The sequence below is a fragment of the Dreissena polymorpha genome, chromosome 2 (genome assembly GCF_020536995.1).
Source record: "Dreissena polymorpha isolate Duluth1 chromosome 2, UMN_Dpol_1.0, whole genome shotgun sequence".
NCBI lineage: Eukaryota > Metazoa > Mollusca > Bivalvia > Myida > Dreissenidae > Dreissena > Dreissena polymorpha.
Genome location: NC_068356.1, coordinates 98,680,779 through 98,699,187, shown reverse-complemented (window position 1 = coordinate 98,699,187; position 18,409 = coordinate 98,680,779). Strand labels below are relative to the sequence as shown.

At 35.5% G+C, this 18,409-nt stretch overlaps 1 long non-coding RNA gene and 2 pseudogenes across 3 annotated transcripts; 1 reads left to right on the top strand and 2 right to left on the bottom strand.

The window, feature by feature from the left end:
* The first annotated feature begins 1,239 nt into the window (after positions 1 to 1,239).
* Positions 1,240 to 12,028, top strand: LOC127868227 (uncharacterized). Of its 3 annotated transcripts, XR_008043988.1 has the most exons (3): positions 1,240 to 1,411; positions 1,574 to 1,593; positions 11,648 to 12,028. It is a non-coding gene; the product is annotated as an uncharacterized LOC127868227 (long non-coding RNA). The 3 variants fall into 3 exon arrangements; XR_008043987.1 differs by lacking the exon at positions 1,574 to 1,593 and having other exon boundaries at positions 1,240 to 1,431; XR_008043986.1 differs by having other exon boundaries at positions 1,240 to 1,593.
* A 3,676-nt stretch (positions 12,029 to 15,704) lies between these two features.
* Positions 15,705 to 15,810, bottom strand: LOC127870543 (small nucleolar RNA snR44; annotated as a pseudogene).
* Positions 15,811 to 16,483: 673 nt separating this feature from the next.
* LOC127870550 (small nucleolar RNA snR44) lies at positions 16,484 to 16,681 on the bottom strand (annotated as a pseudogene).
* Positions 16,682 to 18,409: the final 1,728 nt, after the last annotated feature.

Genomic DNA, 18,409 nt, shown 5'->3' with positions numbered 1-18,409 from the left:
AAAAAAAAAAAAAAAAAAAATTTTTTTTTTTTTTTTTTTTTTTTTTAAAGAAGTCTCATATAATTTAATTATGATTTCTTAAATCTTAGTCTCAACTTTATTTTTTAAACATGTTACAAAATATATAACTTGAATTTAGTCATTTTTGTCCATAAATCATTCCCAAACTTGCCACTTATTGATTAAAAAAACAAACAATTTGACCAGACTCCTTTTCTAGAAAACTCCCTGAACATGCACTTAAAAACAATATCACTTCTGTTACTTATTATCCTATTTATAATGCTTAATTTATCCCAATTTCATGGTTTATCGCGTTATTTTTCCCAATTTCACTGTTTATCGCGCTAATTTTCCCAATTCAAAAGGCACAGGCTGTAACAAATTAAAGCAAAAAAAATCACTGTCTTGGATACCTTTCTAGATATATTTGTGAATGAATATAAATTACTGCATCGAGGAATATCTTAAGGTTCAAATGTTTCGAATGCATCTTACAATAGAATAAAATAACTCTCATCAGTCTGAAATTCACAATTTTGACGCCATTGTCGCTTTGTCACGTGACGAGTTTTCATTTGGATACTTTCGGATCGACCTTGACATTTTATGCTGAAATGGTAAACAGACTTTCGTTTTCTGAAATCTATTATTTGTGATTAACAAATTACTTCTGGTGGATTATAAGACTGATTTCATTGTGAATCAGGTACTTTAAAATAATATTCACGTTGAGTTTGTATTTACACTACAATTTGTTTACAAAACAAGCAAGAATAATCTTAAATACCGAAAAATGTCATTCTGAATTTGAAAACACCTGAGCACATGGTATGTTACTAAAAATAGAAATAACGTCATATGACCGTGAAATCTCGGGAGATTCGCATTTCAATGAATACGTTACATCGCTGTTTTTCTCGATATGTAAGAGCAAAATAGATAAATTTTAAATGTTTAAGATAGTATTTTGGGAAAGAATATATAATTTAAATGTGAAGAATGTCAATCTTTCCGATCAAGTGGTTGATTTGGACCAATAACTGCATTTAAAAGCTGTTTTGAACCGGTCTTTGTTAACTGTCAACTTTTCGGGAATTTCTGGTTGACTTTCCTAATGGGGTTGGTCCATAACTATAAAGTCGTGCCAGTCAAAAATCATAAAAAGCGACATTTAAAGTTATGGTAGCCAGAACTATGTAAACAGTAAAGTGTAAAAAGGCTTATTTACCAGGTTTTCCGAAGGAAAAAACTGGTTATTAGATTGGCGAATGCGGGCTGGCGGAATAAGCTTGTCCGGGCCATAACTATGTCGTTCATTGTCAGATTTTAAAATCATTTGGCACATTTGTTCACCATCATTGGACGGTGTGTCGCGCGAAATAATTACGTCGATATCTCCAAGGTCAAGGTCACACTTTGAGTTCAAAGGTCAAAAATGGCCATAAATGAGCTTGTCCGAGCCATTACTATGTCGTTCATCGTCAGATTTTAAAATCATTTGGCACATTTGTTCACCATCATTGGACGGTGTGTCGCGCGAAAAAATTACGTCGATATCTCCAAGGTCAAGGTCACACTTTTAGTTCAAAGGTCAAAAATGGCCATAAATGAGCTTGTCCTGGCCATAACTATGTCATTCATTGTGAGATTTTAAAATCATTTGGCACATTTGTTCATCATCATGGGACGGTGTGTCCCACGAAAGAATCACGTCAATATCTCCAATGTCAAGGTCGCCACGACTAAAAATAGATTTAAAAAAAAAAAAATTACAAAGGGGCTTAATTTTTTTTGGTCATTTCAAAAGTTCAGTTTGAGTTTTCTCCCTTTATCAGATTTTTTTTTCACAATGAAAACCTGGTTTTGTGACAATTTTGTCCCTTGTTTTTCACATAGGAATAGTTCAATAAATATTATGGCAAATACTTCAATTTATATGTCAACAGGCTTGTAAATACTTGTAGAACAGATAAGTAAATGCTAATAAAAAAAATATGCAAAATGTTGCTTTTGAAGAAATATACAGTGAATGCATGAAATTATCAAAATAACAAACGGAGTTAAATTGAACAAATTCCTTTGGTCAAAATATTGTATGCACTTAATGTTAGGTACTACAAATGAAAAGTCCACACAACACACACCAACAATCCTAAAATATCCAAAAGAAAAACATCAAAGAATGTCAAAAGTTAACAAAATAATTGGGAAACTACTTTTAGTATGGTGGACTTTCCAGTGAACCTTTATTGTCAAATTTACTTATTTACTCGCAAAACAGTACTCATTATAGTCACGAAATGACACTAATACAAAAAATAAACTATATTACCAAAAGGCATAAACGTGTATTGTTAATTTGAAATATATAAGACTCGGAAAGACGACTAATTTGCTACCTTAAAACAAATTACAACATGTTTATGTCACTGCTCGAACACCATACCTGTTCGTCAAACACGTGGGGCATAAAACATCCGGTTTAAAGGAAGCCGACATAACAATATTTTAATTAACGATCTATGCATAATATTTATGGGATCGAAAAATTAATTATACAAATATTGGGCACACGTTACTCCTATAAATATTAGGTCGATTTACATCGACCTCATATCGTTTAACGTTATTTTGCAATAGCATCGTTCCGACATGAATTCATGTCAGAAGCTTTAACGGCATCAAATTCATATAACAGCACAGAATAATCATGCAATAAATTATTTAACATAAAATATAAACATTATTTTACTAATTGCACTAGAAGAACAGTGATTTTTTTTGCTCAAATTTACTGCCGAATTTCGGCTGCTTCCCCATTGCAAAAATACACGTTTTTTCCCAAAATTCTGACCAAAATTTCCCAAAAAAAGCCAAACTTCAAAAAAAAAAAAAAAAAAAAAATTTTTTTTTTTTTGAAAGAAGTCTCATATAACTTAATTATGATTTCTTAAATTCAGGTCTCAACTTTATTTTTTAAACATCGTACAAAATATATAACTTGAATTTAGTCATTTTTGTCCATAAATCATTCCCAAACTTGCCACTTTTATTTTATTGATTAAAAACAGGGCTTTCCTTTGACCCGAGCTCCCGGGTTTTGACGCTTGAAAATTACAGAAGACCCCTTTTTGACTCATGAGAAAATTACGTCATGCGTCACATTTGACCCGGGGGAATATACCGACTTGCGTCAACGAGATCAAAAGTTGTTAAGACTAAGCGATAATTGGCTCGGGGCGGTGTATCTCATTTAGTACACGCTAATCGTTAACGCCCGTTTCCAATCATCGAAGCACAAGTCCACCCAGTAGGCGGAGTTTGGTTAATTAAGAAATCTAGTATTGACCAATTAAAACACTGCTGGTTCGATGACGCGTGTATTAACTTTCCATTATTTATCATAATGTTGTTATCAGCTGTTTGCGGAAAAGACGTGTATTAAACCCACCTAGTTGCAATAATCCAACTCCCAGCTATTGACCCTCTGAGCTGTACGTATGTACTCATAAAAGCTCAGAGCATTTAAGAAGAACTATAAACCCACCAAAACAGAATGGACTCATCCGCGTCAGTTTTAATAATATTCAATATAAAATAATAACATCCAAATCCACATAACACCATAAAGCATATTTTGAGATATTTCCAGAGTATGGCAGAATGTATTTCCAAAGCTGAATGCACCCATCACTGTTTCACTTCATGATTGCTCAGACGCGCGAAAGTTATGCTGGCATATGTACTGTCTTCAACGTCAAATTACACGCTTTGCATCAAAGTTGCTAAAAATAACTATAGAACCGATACAACTGGCCTTGTGGCAAAGTGACAATTTTTGCATGAGCTAATTGATTACAAAATATATGTAGGCGTAATAATTGACCGTTTGAGAAGGCATAGAAAACGGCGTGTTTGTCGCACGTCTTCCGTGAAGATGGCACATGAAATAATTAAAGGGCGTCAGAATTTTTGATGGGATTAAATACGGAGGCACCTTTATCGGCGATTAGAAATAATTTCCTTTTATAGTTTACCGATTTATATAGGCTATTGTGTTTAGGTACCACCCGTATGTTGTTGTTTTTTGTGATAGCCAGCGGAAATGGGTTTTTTTCACATTTTGTATTTCATTCTTAATTTAATAGCCACGCGAAACGGTCAAACAAAGTTATTGGATAAAGTGTAATTGTGCAAAGTGTAATTGTGCTTGTGCATTCAGAAAATGTCGCAGAGAAACCTTTTCGAATTCGGAATCGGTAGTAACTCTGAAAGTGCGTGTAAGACGCCAACGACAAAGCGTACTTTAGATCTAAATGACAGTGCTCCTAACACCCCCAAACGTGCGAAAGAAGAACATATGACATATTACTCTGCTGTATACATGAAGTTAATGTTGTATTAGAATACATGTTTTGTATTTATTAATCATTAAAATATTGTGTTTAAATGCATAGTGTTGTAGTGACAGTAAAATGTAAGAAATAAATGTTAACATACATGTATCTTTTTATTTGTTGCTTTTTATATATTATATCTCAGTAATTTGCTTAAATTGCAAAAAATCATTGACTCTCCTGCGTTATTATTAGGACTCTCAGAAGTTTGATTTTGACTCTTGAAAATATGGTCCCAAGAGTCCTTGACTCTTGAGATTTGAGGTCTAAGGAAAGCCCTGTAAAAAAAAAAAATTTGACCAGACTCCTTTTCTAGAAAACTCCCTGAACATGCACTTAAAAACAATATCCCTTCTGTTACTTATAATCCTATTTATAATGCTTAATTTTTCCCAATTTCGTGGTTTATCGCGCTATTTTTCCCAATTTCACGGTTTATCGCGCTAATTTTCCCAATTCAAAAGGCACAGGCTGTAACAAATTATAGCAAAAAAAATCACTAAAGAATGTTTATACAAACTTACAAGTAATGATAGTCCAGACCTTAAAACACTACCCAGGCTTTTTCCGCCCTAAGCCACGGGTCCGAAATTCGGCTCCATTCCCAATGCAAATCTGGTTGTTTTATTCCCCAATTGAAAAAAAAAATTCCCAATTCAAAAAAAAAATTTTTTTTTTTTTTTTTTTTTTACCCTTAAAATATATAAGTTGACCTGATCCTGTGTAGAATATAGAAAGTATTGCATAATTAAATTATCTGTTGCCTTGAATTTGTTTTAAAAACTGTAAAATATGTTAATGATTATTTAAGACTTTCCTTATTTTCATAATATTTGAATGTTCATAATATTTTGTAAAATTTTAATAATAAGTTATCCAAATAGTCGTTATTTACCAGTTAACGGCTTCTTTGAAATATAAGAAACACTATTTACATGCGATTATTTTTCCCTATTGAGCCAATTTTGCGAATAATTTTTTCCCAAAATGGGGGTTTTCACGACGCGAAATTCTCAAAATTCCAGTGTGGCGTTTTCCCAAAATGGAGCGGAAAAAGCCTGCTACCACTGTTCAAATTCCATATTGTTGCCATATAGCACTGTGTAAATTGAAAGTTGCATAATGTTACCTCATTGGTCGGTTATAAATACATTGTTTCTCTATATATAGTATTCGATTTAGACGAAAATAATAATTTACGTGGAATGTCATATTAGTTTACCATTTAAACTTTGATCTTGCCGTGTGTGTTAATGGACGTTATTAATTATGTTATACTTATTTTTGTATTTCATTAAGAATTAGAACGTATAGCCCTTTTTGTAAACTGTTTTAAGCAAACGATTCACGGCTTATTAAGTTAAGACACGGAACATAGTTAAAGCGACACTTTCATTTAAAGGTTTAATGTGAACAATATTAAATGAAACCTTTTTTGGTATTAATGTATTTTATTGACATGTTAAATTCAATACTTGAAAAGGTGTTTAGTCTTTAAAAAGATGTAGCTGATATTGTTAATTTCAATAACTGTTAATATTCTCAATGTTGTACACTGTAACTCCAATATAGTGCGGTCTATAACGCTGTGTTCAAATTATAACGCAGGGGGTCCTTAGATCCTGTTTTTTCTCCAACCTTCCATTTCTGATTTAAATCCTTGTTATGCAACTTCATGTATTTTCAGAAAATTCAAAGAAGCCAGCGATCACAGCTTGATTGCTTTATCCGTCCGTTTAACTGATTTTAATCGATTCGAGGTTAAACGACACTCGTCAGCTAATTGGTGTTAATCTGTTGTGTAATGTCAATAAAGGTGTGAAAACTCGCGAGTCCATGTTTATTACATGTATTCCCTATCAGAGCGGTTCATTGCGCTAATTTAAATAAGGCAAGTCAGGGTTTTTTTTACTAAGAAAGTGACGCCGATATTCGGCGTCTTCCCCTACCAGAATTTTTCCCCTAAAAATACCATTTCCCCTCCAAAATATATTTTTTTACCAAAATATAATATTTTACCCTTAAAGAAATGTTTTTTTTCTTTGTGGAAGTCGACACTTATCCAATTTGTACCATGTTCAACGATCTCTCTCTCTCCCGACGAACACTCATATCTGGGAATCCCAGTGATTCTATATATAGCTCTTAAAATACGTCATGAAAACCGGGCAACTAATCGTATTAATCATGTGACTATTTTACTGGATTCCGGTCTTGCGCGAGAAGGGTGTTTCGTCAATTAATTACCGGAAACCAGTCGAGTTTTCATCGGGGTTATGTGAAAGCCAAGATATAAACGTTAAAACAGAAAATTTCTCACAATTGGGCGTTCATACACGAACAAAATAAAACGTTCGGACTCGGAAAATATTAATTGCGTTGACGCATTTTTTAAGAATGAATCATCAATAACCGTTGAAACCCAGCAGGATACGAAGGTACATGTAATCAACATCGATTAATACTGTCGGATTATTGTGAAAGTGAAAGTAGACACTCGGCAGCTGCCGCACCTTTCCCTTCCAATACTGTAGCAGATCTGGATCGTCAACCCATTCATCATGAAATTGAAATCATAATATTGACATCGTTCCCCGGACCCAGTTGAAAACATTTCCCGTTATTAGATCTACACCTGCAATTTTATTTAGGAATTTGACTTTAATATCATACTTGTTCATGTGTTTAAGAACAAAAAGGTCAGAGACATGCCTCTTTTTCTAAAAAAACCTGAAGTCTGTAGGTGAGTTATAGACATTGAAATGAACAGTTTTTAATTTTTCCCCAAATATGTCTCTTTCGCGCATGATTTTCCCCTTTTACCCAGCGTCCAGCGTCTTCCCCTTTTTCTAAAAAAAACCCCTGCAAGTGCAAGCAGAATAATTATCAAATTAAAGTTATTTAAAAACGATTACCTGTTTATGTTTTGTATTTATTGTGTATCGTATTTCATTGTATAAACTATGCCTGTGTAAGTGTGTTATCGTTTATTATATGCTACACATGCTTGATAAATAAAAATATCTGTGTGTGTTTAATGTTTCAGTACGTTTACGAAAAAGAAATAAAAAAATCCTGCGTTTTATTTACATGCTGACGAAGTGTAATGGTTTACAGAGATGCACTTAAATTTGTGCCCGTTATCAGAAAGGTCCACGGAAAGCACGTTTTTTACATGCTGCAAATGACGCAATAAAATATTTTTTTGTACATGTATCGTATTGCATTCAATCTAAATTTAAATTCGCTCGTCCAATGAAAGCTGTGTCCCATAATGCACCGTACTAATTTTTCTGAAAAATGGCGTAGGCATATGAATTTGTTTTCTGAAATTCGTAAACATATTTCTTGTCATAAATGTTTAACATTATTTTTTCGTAAGTGATGTTGTAATTATATTGGATTATCGGATAGATGTGCACATTAGAAAAGCGGTATGTATACTGTTATCGTTCGATTCGGTTTATATGCATGTATTTGCGGATGACAACACTGCATGACAATACACAGGACCTATATTATAGGCTATACTTTACCTGTTTTTATAGCCCCCTTAAATAAATAAGCTCAAAACTTATAACGCTGTCCGTCTATAACGCTGTTTCGTGACTTTGACCCCGTCATCCGCGTTAAATTGGAGTTACAGTGTATAAGAAATTGAATAGTTTCACTGAGTTGTATTCCCGTCTAAAATCCGATATCGTAAAACGCGCAATGGTTAAGAATAAGGTCTGAATACGTTTAAGTATTCAGATCCGAATATCAGCAGCTGTGCCAGCTGGGAAGCCAGGGGGTTTTTTTACTAAGAAAGTGACGCCGATATTCGGCGTCTTCCCCTACCAGAATTTTTCCCCTAAAAATACAATTTCCCCACCAACAATATCATTTTTCACCAAAATATAATATTTTCTCTCAAAGAAATGTTTATTTTTCCTTGGGGCATTCGACAATTATCCAATTTGCACCATGTACAACGAATTCGCGCTCTCTCTCTCCAGACGAACATTCAACATCTGGGAATCCCAGTTATTCTAAATATAACTCTTAAATAACGTCATGTAAACTGGGCAACTAATCGTAATAATCATGTGACTATTTTACTGGATACCGGTCTTGCGCGAGAAGGGTGTTTCGTCAATTAATTACCGGAAACCAGTCGAATTTTCATCCGGGCTATGTGCAAGCCGAGGTATAAACGTGAAAACAGAAAAAAATGTCTCACAATTAGCGTTCTTACACAAACAAAATAAAACATTCGAACTTGGAAGATACTGAACGCATCGAGGCATTTTTTAAGAAAGAATCATCGAAAACCGTTATAACCCAGCAGGATTCCGAGGTAATCAACATCGAACATTGTGAAAGTGAAAGTAGACAATCGGCAGCTGCCGCTCCTTTCCCTTCCAATACTGTAGCAAATCAAGATCGTCAACCCATTCATCATGAAATTGAAATCACAAAATTGACATCGTCCCCCGGCCCCAGTACAAAAATATAGTTGAAAACATTTCCCATTATTAGATCTACACCTGCAACTTTATTAAGGACTTTGACTTTAATACCTGTTAAATGTGTTTAAGAACAAAAAGGACAGAGACAAGTCTCTTTTGATGAGTTATAGACATTGAAATGAACAGTTTTTATTTTTTCCCCTAATATCTCTCTTTCGCACTCTTTTTTTCCCCTTTCACCCAGCGTCCAGCGTCTTCCCCTTTCTCTAAAAAAAATCCCTGGAAGCCCTGTATGGATTTAACAACCGCAAGCGAAACAACATCCTTTTTTTATGTCCCTCACTATAGTAGTGGGGGACATATTGTTTTTGCCCTGTCTGTTGGTCTGTTTGCGCCAACTTTAACATTTTGCAATAACTTTTGCTATATTGAAGATAGCAACTTCATATTTGGAATGCATGTGTATCTCATAAAGCTGCACATTTTGAGTGGTGAAAGGTCAAGGTCATCCTTCAAGGTCAGAGGTCAAATATATGTGTCCAAAATCACTCATTTTATGCATACTTTTGCAATATTGAAGATAGCAACTTGATATTTGGCATGCATGTGTATCTCATAGAGCTGCACATTTTGAGTGGTGAAAGGTCAAGGTCATCCTTCAAGGTCAAACATCATATAGGGGGACATTGTGTTTCACAAACACATCTTGTTAAGTCTTGCACTTCGACTCCATGATCACAGAAATAAAATTTGAAATCCCCAAACCAAGATAATATTTGCATTTAGAGTAAGAAGTATGCACAAGAGTTAAATTGGTTGATAGAACGAGAAAGGGTAAGTTATCTAAAGGATTTAAGTATAGTGTATGTCCATTAATACAGTGTCTGAGACTTTTTTCGCTTTTAATGAACTATTCGATTATCAGTATTATGTTTCGGTGATTATTATGTCTCACTCATAATGAGCTTCTCCACCTTTATTCATGATTTAAATTTTGTTCATGTACGTTTATGTATGTTTTGTTTACTTGTGAGTGTGTGCGTGTGAGCATAGGGCTGGTGCGTATTTCTGCAATTTTGTTTTCTTTTTGTTGACTTCTTATGAAAATATGTTGTTCTCGTGGGCCCCATATGGCGTATTTCAGCGTTTTTTTTCCTTCTTTAACTAGTACCGGGGAACGGTACCTTTCCCAAAGCCTACCGGAGGCTTCCCAATTTTAGCACCGGACCTTTCCCAATCTCGATATCTACCGATCCGAACGATTTTAGGTGCCGTTCCCAATAGCTAGTGCCTTTTATTTTCGCTGGAAATATCTTTTGATATTGTCGAGCCTTTCATGTTCTGCCATTTATTTTCGCCGGACATTGTTGCGTAGAAAGTAAACAAAACTTTTCACATGGGGCGCAATTCTAACCGCTGTGTAAAATGTGAATGGATTCTATAACCGCGACGAGTGATCGATCAGGGCTTCCGCTGTCGTTCGCCAAATTCGCCGTTGGCGAAAATTTCGCAAATTCGGGGAATAAAATTCTCGGTTGGCGAAAATGCTCGGCGAAACGTTTTTAAAATTCGGCGAATAAAATTCTCGGTTGGCGAAAATGCTCGGCGAATCGTTTTTTGCCTGTCAAGTACCATCCCAGATAGTAAACTCTTTAAACCGTCGACTGTGCTTCAATACATCATCGTGTTATTAACCAGAAAATTTAATACGCAGTCTGCAGCAACACCGGTCAGAACCGGTCATCGAAACAAAGGAAACTTGCTGGTGCATTGTGTACTGGCAGTGACGTCACCATCTATGTATAGAACGCTTGCTAGTGTGAAAACAAAAGGTGTTATCGAACATTATGTCAATACCACGGGCCTGGCAAAAGCATTTAACAAAAAACTATTTCTTCACAAAAAACACATGAAATCTTGTTTCAACAGGAATTTGAGAGCATTTCTGTTTAATAGTTTCATTATTATAATATTTTGGGAAAGGTAAAGTTTGATTAAAAAACCAACAATTTCGGAATAAAAAGTATATCATTCACTCGTTATAATATATTTCGGATAAGTTAAAAATTCGGACATTTAAAGAATGCCATTTATGTGTTGGTTTGTTGTTGATGGTTTGTAAAACTATGTTTTATCATATTTCAGGCAACTAGAATGGATGATGGCAATTATCTGGGCCTTTCTGTCAAGAAATATGCGTGAAAAACATTCATTTATTTGAGCCTAGAAACATCCACCACTAACAGAAAATGTTTTAACAACAGAAGCTGTCAAAGCTGATGTATATCATATCCAAATGACCAAATATAACTAACAATGAGAGGCTTTGAAAATAAAGCATCATGAGTCTTGATCAACTGTTATGTTTTGCAAAGATTGAAATATGTGCTCAAGAATAAATATCTTTAATATAATGAAAATGTGCTTATTTTGTAAACAATGTGAACTGAACATGTGCTTATGATGTATGTATAAACTGATATTCTGTTGTGTAGAATAAAAGTATGATTATTACATTGATGTATGTATATCTAGATGTATGCATATCTATAAATGTTTTTAACCAGGTTTTCCGAAGGAAAAAACTGGTTATTAGATTGGCGAATGCGGGCGGGCTGGCTGGCTGGCTGGCTGGCTGGCGGGCTGGCGGAATAAGCTTGTCCGGGCCATAACTATGTCGTTCATTGTCAGATTTTAAAATCATTTGGCACATTTGTTCACCATCATTGGACGGTGTGTCGCGCGAAATATTTACGTCGATATCTCCAAGGTCAAGGTCACACTTTGAGTTCAAAGGTCAAAAATGGCCATAAATGAGCTTGTCCGAGCCATAACTATGTCGTTCATCGTCAGATTTTAAAATCATTTGGCACATTTGTTCACCATCATTGGACGGTGTGTCGCGCGAAATAATTACGTCGATATCTCCAAGGTCAAGGTCACACTTTGAGTTCAAAGGTCAAAAATGGCCATAAATGAGCTTGTCCTGGCCATAACTATGTCATTCATTGTGAGATTTTAAAATCATTTGGCACATTTGTTCACCATCATGGGACGGTGTGTCCCACGAAAGAATCACGTCAATATCTCCAATGTCAAGGTCGCCACGACTAAAAATAGATTTAAAAAAAAAAAAAAACTTACAAAGGGGGTTAATTTTTTTTGGTCATTTCAAAAGTTCAGTTTGAGTTTTCTCCCTTTATCAGATTTTTTTTTCACAATGAAAACCTGGTTTTGTGACAATTTTGTCCATTGTTTGTTATAAACTGATATTCTGTTATGTACAATATTTTAAAAGGATGATTATAGTAATAAATATATTTAAGCTTCATAATGTAGTTATTTGTGTTCTTACATCCCTAGACTTTCACGAGGCGGTCCCAAATGCTTGGCTAAAACTTTGGCTACAGTTTCTAAAATTTTGCTACAAAAAAATCCAATTGGCTAAAATGTTGGCTAAAGAAATTTTTGAGTCAGGGGAAGCCCTGATCGATATTTCCCGTGAAAGAATTCCATCGCTAAGACCAGTCTTCCTTACATCAATAAACTTTCTCAACACTAATTTTTCGTTGACATTAAAAAAAAACGTAACCGTATTGAGTTAAATGCGCATATTACTTCTATGTATAGTTTTTTAAGTGTCAAATCCGGACAGTAACTATTCGGATACGGATATAAACAAATAAAAGTTTAACATAAAATTAAAAATAATGAGACATGGGTGTAAAATCCTATAGTTATTTACAACATATACATAAGCATTTAATGGCAGATGATCTTAATATCTTATTTGATGATTTGAAAAAAAATCCAAAACAAAATATAAGACTTACCTTTGAAAATTATTGTGAAAGCATTCCACTCTAAAAACTCATTTTGGTTACGTGTGACTATTCTCACTGTCTATTGTTAAAAGATGTCAAACCAGTACAAGATCCATTTTTGAAGTTTTTAATTTAACTCACATGAAACATTGCAGGGCTTGTAAGACTTTTAAGGGCTAAAACAAAATTATTAATATTATTTTTTATGCAACCTCAGTGCTTATGCCTATCACTGGAAGATATTTTTTTCCAATTGACGGGCACATTCTAACTGAAGTGGCAATAACACAATTTTCACATGACATGATAGGATAGTCAAAATATCATAACCGTACTGTAGTTTTTCTGTCAAAACCTAGAGTTTAAAATGCTTTGTGATGCAGAATATAGCCCCTAATGATAGATTACATGCATTTTAAAGGTTCCCAATTCATCAATTTTGCGACTCGAATTTTTCCCAATTCATTGATTTTGCGACTCATTTTTTCCCAATTTGAAGATTTTACGACTCGAAAAATTCCCAATTGTAGGGGTTCAGGTACCTTTCCCCTTTGGGGAAAAAAAACGCTGTATTAGATCGAAATAAACACCTATCATATATTCTTTAAAAAAATGTTTTATTAAAGGGGCCTTTTCACAGATTTTTGGCGTGTTTTGAAGTTTGTCATTTAATGCTTTATATTGATAAATATAAACATTGGTTCTAAAAAGCTCCAGTAAACAATCAATAATAAAATTTAAAAAAAGGGGAAAAAAGTAGCCCGCATCAGGGCTGAAACCAGTGACCCCTGGAGTCCTGGAGTAAAAACCAATTAGACCGCTCGGCCATCCTGCCAAGTATGTATAAGCGACCTATTTTAAACTTTATATAAGCAATCTTCGTAGTTTTACAAAATTAAACGACAAAAACAGAATTCTCCAAATTATTCAATCATTTGGCGTTGCAACGCTTTATAATTTTCAGGTTTTTAAATCGCCAAAAGATGCATATAATGGCTATATTAGACCATGGTAAATGTTCAGTATAACTGTTTCCTCACAAAAAATCATAACTAAAACGAAAATTTGCGAATCTGAAACAACTTTTTTCAATTTTGTCAATTTACCAAAACGTGAAAAGATCCCTTTAAGTATTATTCCGTGTTTGCTGTCAAACACATTTTTATTAAAGAATGCATTTCATAACGTTGCGCAACAATTAATGATGCATACAACTGGTAGTTTTAACACACACATAAAGGTTTCATTTAATTAAAGAGTACAGAAAGCTAAAAAGTGATGTGGTTTGTTGTACAACAACAATTGGTTATGTGTAACCTATTCAAAAAATAATTTCGTTCAAGATAATTCAATGTATTTCTATAAATGACAAACACACTTCGTGTGTTGTGTATGTTTATTAAGTGCCCCACTATAGTAGTGGGGGACATATTGTTTTTGCCCTGTCTGTCTGTTGGTCTGTTTGCGCCAACTTTAACATTTTGCAAAATATTTTGCTATATTGAAGATAGCAACTTCATATTTGGCATGCATATGTATCTTATGAAGCTGCACATTTTGAGTGGTGAAAGGTCAAGGTCATCCTTCAAGGTCAGAGGTCAAATATATGTGGCCAAAATCGCTCATTTTATTAATACTTTTGCAATATTGAAGATAGCAACTTGATATTTGGCATGCATGTGTATCTCATGGAGCTGCACATTTTGAGTGGTGAAAGGTCAAGGTCATCCTTCAAGGTCAGAGGTCAAATATATGTGGCCAAAATCGCTTATTTTATTAATACTTTTGCAATATTGAAGATAGCAACTTGATATTTGGCATGCATGTGTATCTCATGGAGCTGCGAGCTGCACATTTTGAGTGGTGAAAGGTCAAGGTCATCCTTCAAGGTCAGAGGTCAAATATATGTGGCCCAAATCGCTTATTTTATAAATACTTTTGCAATATTGAAGATAACAACTTGATATTTGGCATGCATGTGCATCTCATGGAGCTGCACATTTTAAGTGGTGAAAGGTCATCCTTCACAAGGTCAAGGCCATCCTTCAAGGTCAAACGTCATATAGGGGGACATTGTGTTTCACAAACGCATCTTGTTGAAATCATTTTTCATCTGATTGTGTCGGTCAGTCGGACCGATTATCTTAAATCACTTGTCGGTCCCGAGAAAAAATTGCCGGTCTGGACTGGCAGACAGACGGTTTTGGCGAACCCTGATTGTCATTGACATCCAGAGCCTATGGTTTGAACATTTTTAATGTTCAACTCACATGATTTCGCGAATGGCAGCAAATAAATAAATTCACTTTTAGAAAGCAACTTATACACTGAGTTGAAACACCATAATATCTGTTTGCATGCTCGAATTTACAGCACCAGCAGGTTAAAAGAGGAGAGACTGAAGTGAAAGAGAAAGGGACTCAATTCCATAAATTGGTAAGAATTGTAGAAATTGTATCAATGTGTTGAATGATATATTTTTAACTCATTATTATGCCCCCCCTTTGAAGAAGAGGGGGTATATTGTTTTGCACGTCGGTCCGTCCGTTTGTCCTTCCGTCCGTCCACCAGATGGTTTCCGGATGATAACTCAAGAACGCTTAGGCCTAGGATCATGAAACTTCATAGGTACATTGATCATGACTCGCAGATTACCTCTATTGATTTTGAGGTCATTAGGTCAAAGGTCAAGGTCACGGTGACCCGAAATAGTAAAATGGTTTCCGGATGATAACTCAAGAACGCTTAGCCTATGATCATGAAACTTCATAGGTACATTGATCATGACTCGCAGATGACCCATATTGATTTTCAGGTCACTAGGTCAAAGTTCAAGGTTACAGTGACATAACTTAGAAAAATGGTTTGCGGATAATAACTCAAGAACGCTTACGCCTAGAATCATGAAACTTCATAGGTACAGTACAGCCAAAGCGGCACAAACATAATCCGCGGCTACGCCACGGCCAGATTATTAGTCCGCGGCGGCCGAATTGTGTGTTCACTATGGTGTACGAACTGGTCCAAAACTATTTTAAACTGTCCGGGACAGTTTAGAAACCGTCCGGGACGGTTTGTAAACTGTCCCGGACAGTTTACTAAACTGTCCCGGACAGTTTATTAAACTGTCCCGGACAGTTTACAAACTGTCCGGGACGGTTTAGGAAAGTTTTGGACCGTTCGTGCGCATAAACCGTCCGGGACGGTTTAAACTGTCCGATACGGTATTATTTATATCAACCAATCAGAACACTCCTTACAATAATGCTTTACTGTAGAAGTCGTAATGTAATATCGTTGTCATCTCGAGCGACGCTATTTTTCTCGGACAAAACATGATTTTAAAAATATTCAATCAATCATTGCTGCCAAAAACGCCAGAGTTAAATAGGAATATTTTAAGTACTCGAAATAAATGTATTTGCCCACAAAGTATTTCTGACATTGGTAACGAATTTCTTCTTTTACAGTCGCTGCCCTGAAACTGTCGAGTAGGTGTAAACTCGGGATATGATGTGGTTATTCTGTTCACATTTCTAGCTAGAGCATCCAATCTTGTCAGTGAAGAGTTAATCACCTCAAGGGACCTATTTGTCTCTAAAATTCTTGTAATGGAATTAAACACATCCCCACAAGTCTCTAAAAACCGATCTCTGTCCATATTCGCTTACAAATGATAAATTATCGAACAATCACTCGAGTGAACGTTACTTAAAAGGAAATTCTCACTTTCGAAATGGCACACAAATGCGAAGTGATACGAGTGTTGATTGGTTGATTGACTACTCTTAAGAACCTATGCCGTACTAAAATTTATGCCTGTAAACCGTCCGGGACAGTTTAGGAAACCGTCCCGGACAGTTTCCAGGAAACCGTCCCGGACAGTTTCTTAAACTGTCCCGGACGGTTTGTAATCCACAAAATAAAACGCCCGGTACGGTTTACAGACGCACGAGCGGTTCAAAAGTAAGAAACTGTCCGGGACAGTTTAGTAAACTGTCCGGGACAGTTTACAAACCGTCCCGGACGGTTTATAAACCGTCCCGGACAGTTTAGAATAGTTTTGGACCAGTTCGTACACCATAGTTCACGCGGCTTATCGCCGTGGCACTTGGCATCGATCCGGGCAATGACGCCGAGTCTGTATTAACCTCGCGTACTTTCGCAGAGTAAATCCGCCGCATACGTACGCGGCGGATCGAGTGAAAAGATATCCACCTACATGTACATACATGTATGTGTAGCATAGAATTAATTACGCGCAGCTGTTTATATTTCGTTCGATTATCATTATTAAATTTGTAATCCGAACACACTTCCAAATTTTAATGCTAACGCGTCCTTTGGCAAATTCTAGCGTCAAATAAACAGTGCTAAAATATCCTTTGTTTCATAAAATGCGCGTGAAAATTATGCAGGCATGTAGAACGTCGTTTGGAAAGTTTGGGTGTATTTTGTGTTGTATAAATACATGAACATCACGTCAGGCGTAAATCGCGTATTCAGTGGAAAAAAACCCGCCCCAATTAGACGTGCTTTCATCATCTCTATAAATAGTAACAAATGCCAAAATGTATTTGAAACTTATGGAAATATGGAGAATGTGTGTGTATCGTCAATATTTACTAGCATTTGCTTTAAAACTGGAATATACGGGATTATCCGGTAATTAGTAGCAATATTAACTGTATAATATGAACAAAATAAAACGTATTTATATACACATATTCAAACAATAGTTATAATAAGCTGATAATTAACAAAACAACAAATACGTCGTCACCGTCTTGATTATTGATGTGGCTTCAAACTGCTAATTTTCTCAGCTAAAATATAATAGCAGAATCAACATGCAATTAATTTATAAATCCACCATATGCTGGAGCTTTGACCACTTGTATGTGCGAAAACATAATTACGTGACCTTGTTTTATGTGTGAAATACATACACTACGGGCGGGAAACAAACTTAATTGGCCAGACACATTAACTATGCTTACATGTATATGCTAATACAATCCGCGCACAATAAATATATTATGATTTTAATTATTATAATTGTTCTTTCAAAATTTGTTGACTTCGTCATGTAACTAATATTTTTAAAAAGATTTTTTGTTTCATGATGCGCATCGACTCGGCATCATGTCGCGGAATGCCTCGGCGGACAGATGCGAAGTTTCGCGGCGAAATGCGACTTGCCGCCGCATACTGACGCAGCTTCAACGACTGACGCGGCATCGACTCGTTTCGCCTTGCCGCCGCGGATCGCGAAATACGTTTGTTCCACTTTGACTGTACTGTACATTGATCATGACTTGCAGATGACTCCTATTGACTTTCAGGTCACTAGGTCAAAGGTCATAGTGACTTGACACAGTAAAATGGTTTGCGGATGATAACTCAAGAAAGCTTATGCCTATGATCATGAAACTTCATAGGTACATTTATCATGACTCGCAGATGACCCCTATTGATTTTCAGGTCACTAGGTCAAAGGTCAAGGTCACGGTGACCCGAAATGGTTTCTGGATGATAACTCAAGAACGCTTATGCCTAGGATCATGAAACTTCAAAGGTACATTGATCATGACTCGCAGATGATCCCTATTGATTTTCAGGTCAAAGGTCAAGGTAACAGTGATTCGACTTAGAAAAATGGTTTCTGGATGATAACTCAAGAACGCTTACGCCTAGGATCATGAAACTTCAGAGGTACATTGACCATGACTCG